The sequence below is a fragment of the Bidens hawaiensis genome, unplaced genomic scaffold, assembly GCF_021521415.1.
Source record: "Bidens hawaiensis isolate Kalapana, Puna unplaced genomic scaffold, B.hawaiensis_p1.1 tig00024279_1, whole genome shotgun sequence".
Lineage (NCBI taxonomy): Eukaryota > Viridiplantae > Streptophyta > Magnoliopsida > Asterales > Asteraceae > Bidens > Bidens hawaiensis.
Window position 1 is genome coordinate 36,451 of NW_027493826.1, and position 4,866 is coordinate 41,316.

At 38.9% G+C, this 4,866-nt stretch overlaps 1 non-coding gene across 1 annotated transcript; it reads right to left on the bottom strand.

The window, feature by feature from the left end:
- Window positions 1-3,009: 3,009 nt before the first annotated feature.
- TRNAK-UUU (transfer RNA lysine (anticodon UUU)) lies at window positions 3,010-3,082 on the bottom strand. Its single transcript has one exon. It is a non-coding gene; the product is annotated as a tRNA-Lys (tRNA).
- Window positions 3,083-4,866: the final 1,784 nt, after the last annotated feature.

Genomic DNA, 4,866 nt, shown 5'->3' on the forward strand with positions numbered 1-4,866 from the left:
CGTGCTTCCGCCCACGCTTTAACTTCATCGAGTGTTTGGCGGGGGAGCCTCGTTCGTTGTCTCTCTAACTGGGTATCGGTGAATCCCAGTGAGCGATTATTTACTGCACTTGCTCCAGCTTGGGTAACTGGGGTAGTGTTCGTAAAATTTACTGCACTTGCCCCGGCTTGGGTAACCGGGGTAGTATTCGTAAAAACTGTGTAGTCGCCGGTATTCCCCCCAGTAGCTGGGGTTGTGGTTACCGGAGTTTCTTTAACCATCTTTCCAGAAGTTTGAAAAAACTGAAAAGAAATGAAGTTCTAGCTTTTATGCACGGATGGCGCCAATGAAGAAACACTAATCAGCCCCGGGCAGATTACGGATAATCTGGGGGTTAAATAGATGTTTCCCACGAGGGGTTAGATCCAGCAAAGATGGTTCTTCTGATAACCTGCAAAACAGACACCGTGAGCTCGTCACTGAGAAGGGGGGGTACCTTCTTGTGACCACCCTCCGGCTTGAGAATCAGACTAGATTGCTCTTGAATATAAGTGTATATTAAGAGATTGCTAGAGCAGATATCAGGTATAAGATGTAAGATACAAGATAAGATTAGATGATCATACATTTGGGGTATTTATAGCCGAAGGTAGGTTTCCAAGAAGGTATAGCCGGCTGAATAGTATTCCTGTTCTACCAACTGTAGCCTACGCACGTGCCATGCTGGTAGTTGGTGGGTAGGCAGCGGCTGACAGTGACCAGGCCTGCTGTGTACTATTCCTTTTCCACCAACTGCCGGCTATGCACGTGGTATGACAGGAGTTGGTGAGTAGGCAGCGGCTAATAGTGACATACAGTACAAGAGCATGCTGCTCGCCATACTGTTGTCAATGAGCTGTCGTATCTCTGGTCAGATCTTTTGCCCATACCTCGTCAGGTACAGTACAAAAGATCCTCCAGTATCGTACGGACTGGCTTATTTGGGCGGGAGTATTCCCCCTCCCGCCTTTGTGCGGGATTGTTCCCGGCTTTGCTCATTCCTTCAGGTGACTACTGAATTATTGAGAGCTAAGTGCCTTGTGCGTGTAGCCTTGCTGCGCGGGTGGCCTTCTCTGATGGCTTGTATCCGCAGCTGCGGGAACAGGCGGAGTACTTCACCATTGGGAGGCATTTCCTGCGGGAACAGCTTGCGTACTGCGCGTAAGGACGTCACGTCTCTGAGCATGGTGGGTCCTGCGGATCCAGTTGGTTTCTGCGCAGACGTCTCTCTTCAAGGTGAGTCCTGCGGGTCCAACTGGGCTCTGCTGGGACCTACCTCTTCATATTCATTAAAAGAAAATTTCATAGAATATTCAAAGAATATGCCACTGGTTGTCTTGAGAATTTGGTTCAATGGTAAGAAACTTGTCTTCATTAGTGGAGATCAGGTTAATTTGATTCTTACTTAGGTCAGTTTGACGGATATTTGAGAGAATAGATGAGTCAAAGTTTTAATCTCGGGTTCAAGCCTGACAGTGGGCGACGGTTTACGGATTTCATCCGGATCTCATGTATTACGGGGATACGGTCTCACAATGATCGAGGAGTCGACCTTAGACACAGCCCCGAACATGATAGGTTTACACGTGAAATTTTTTGTCGTTCAAAAACAACTTATTGCATTGGATGTTAGATTCTATATTTACATAAATTCCTATAACGTTTTTAGTATTTATATCATTTAGTTTGTGATCCGAATTATAAATAACATGTCGACAGACTACAGAGATTCGAGTGTTACATATTTTTGTATTAAAATTTATATAAAAAAAAGAAGGAAATGTTTTGACCATTTTTTAATTGGGTAAAATCAAAATAAATTATATTGCTAAAAAACAAACGGTTACAATAAAGTGGCAGGTAACCGGACAATAAGCTATGCGGCAACCCCTATTTTGAATAACAAAACCGATTCTACTAAAAACAACGTTTTGGATCCTAGATGACGAAAAATTGATATGCAAAACCCGTTGAACCATGTTTAGAAATTTCACAGCCTCGATAAAATTAAGTTTGACCTTTAGACTAGTTTGTAAAATAGTCCTATATGTATTCTTTTTCACTCAACTTGTCACACCATTCATTTGTCTTGTATGTAAACGTATGGCATCGGTATACAATATGTATAATTCTTCAATACGCTATTGTACACGGACCTTAATATACAAGCGCATAATCCTCAAATCAATAGGTTGATTTAGTAAAGATGTGGGTACATATAGAATACCCCTTTGTAAAACTGATTTAGGAACAAAAATATGTTAAAACTACAGTTTATCTCTCTTAACAAATTTCATCATGATCTTCTAAACCATTTTTAAGCTTTTATTTTGTTCAATAAATAATACATAAGTATTAGTGCAATTGAGCCAATGTGCTCGTAATCTACTTGGGATTGCCTCACAAAAGGCCGCATGCTTGAGTAGGCGGGTGTGTTTGTTGTTTGAAGGGGGGGGGGGGGGGGGGGGTTATCTTTTGGTTTGATGAGGGCATGTGATATTGTGATATATAAAGAATATTATAACACAAAAGGTGCAATATAAGATTAGATGGATGTTCACAAATTCTTTTCATCATTCTTATTTTTGTGACCATTTGAAGTATAACTTAACTTGTATGCTTAAATAGATTGAACACCATATCTTAAGGCTAATATGTTTTATGTTTGTGTGTATAATAAACTTACAACCAACTTTTTCTTGAACAGTAAACATTATACTATATGAATGCAAGTGTGGTTTTTATATCAATGTAAACGTTTACCGTTTTCACAAGTATTTGAAATATGAAAAATTTTAAACCATTTTTCAGAAACATTATAAAATATGAATAAAAGAGATTACGAAAGGTTGATGGGCTATCACGAGTGTCGAGAACTTAATAAAATCTACCAGCTTAACAAGCCAGTGAACTTTATTAATGAATCTAAACTAAAAAAAGCTTATGATCGAGGACATACACTAACAAAGATCGGCCATTAACACAAAAAAACGCCATCTGTGGGACTCGAACCCACGACCACGTGGTTAAAAGCCATGCGCTCTACCAACTGAGCTAGAACAACTACTTGCCGTAATTCAGCAAATTTATTAAAAGAACTGGTTAATTCTAAACTAAATTTGGGTACAAACTAATGTGGTTTGGTTTGAAAACTTGCTTAAATGTTGCTAGCAACAAAGCAACAATGATGGAGATAGCAGCAAAGCTGAGGATGGTGGCAGCAACTCAGTGAGAATGACGACCGCGGAGTGGAGGTTCTAGTTTTTAAAGTTGAATTCCGTCGTTGTTTAAAAAAATATCAATTCTTTTACTTGAAAAGTAAAGAATTTGGATGAATTCATTCTAATTCCATCTTCCTTCAATTTCCTATCGGTATCTCTTGCTTGATGTTAGATTTCAATTCCCATAAGTTATGCAAACCAACTGCTTCCATATGACATAAAATCAGTGGTGCTTGTTTAACTCCGGCCCAAGAAACATATGCCACTACTACTCTACATTGTTTATTAATACTAGGGGTGTTTTTCGGGTTCGTTTTTCGGGTTTCGGGTTTTTCGGGTCGGGTTCTTCGGGTTTCAAAGTTTTAAATCTTGACCCGAAACCCAACCCAAATCTCTCACGGGTTTTTTGGGTTCGAGTAATTCGGGTTCGGGTTTTTTCGGGTTGGGTTAATCGGGTTTCGAGTATCCTAGAAATAAAAACACAAAACCAATTTAAAAAAAAAACTACAATGCTAACATCAAAACAACCTAATCAAATAATCAAATAATAAACTAACCTAACTTAATAAAATAATTCAAAAGAAGAGTAAAACTAACTTCAACCATAATGGTATTCAATCGGGCGTGATTTGGTTGTTTGATTACGGTTGATGTTAGTAATAAACCGAAAACATAAATTAATAATAAGCAATCGATCCATAATAGTTAAAATGACAACAGTCAATTAAAGCCAGATAACTTTAGTGGCTAAGACTTAGCATATTATACATAAAAATATATTTTATTTCAAAACTAAAAGTTAATTCGGGTTTTTCGGGTTAACCCAAATCTTATAAATCAAACCCGAGAACCAACCCGAATTACTTCGGTTCGGGTTCGAGTTAGTCTTTTCTCGGGTTCGGGTTTTTCGAGTCGGGTTAGTTCGGGTACGAGTTTTTTCGGGTTGGGTTTCGGGTAAAAGTGACAGCCCTAATTAATACTATTGCGTGTTCGTTCACAGAATACGTGAGAATTCAAATAAATTGGAATTAAAATCTCATGACATGCATATTTGTTGTAGGGCCAAAAAGTGTGACTTGCGATATCAAATTACGAAACCCGTTATATATTATTGGTCACGTTAATAATTAAAGCCGACGAGGAAATCAGACACTAAACGAGAGCTTCGGGAACGCGCGTTTAGCTTCAACGGTGATGAGATCTTCTAGAATGTTTAGTTTTAGCTTTAAATAGGACATGTTAACTTTTTATGTGGGTGTATGTTGTAAATCACCACCCAATGGGAGCTCACTTGGGTGGGTCGGTTCTTGTTTAATATATCAAATCTTTTAACCGACAACGAGATCGTTCACTATCCATATTATCTTTAAATTTTTGTTCGGTCGTTTGATTTACCGCACCCGTCTCGACACGTTTATCGAGAGCAAAACCGTTCGGTGGTCGTTTCGGGACCTACAATTGGTATCAGAGCGGGTCGAATCTTATGATTCAACTTTGCTCTTGATATTCGGGTTCTATTTCCGCTATTACCCGAACCGAGACGTTAAAAACCCGTTGAAGTTTTGAAAATAAAGTTTGAAGATCTTGAAAATAAAGTGGGAAACAAGCGTGTTTAAAGCTATCTCCT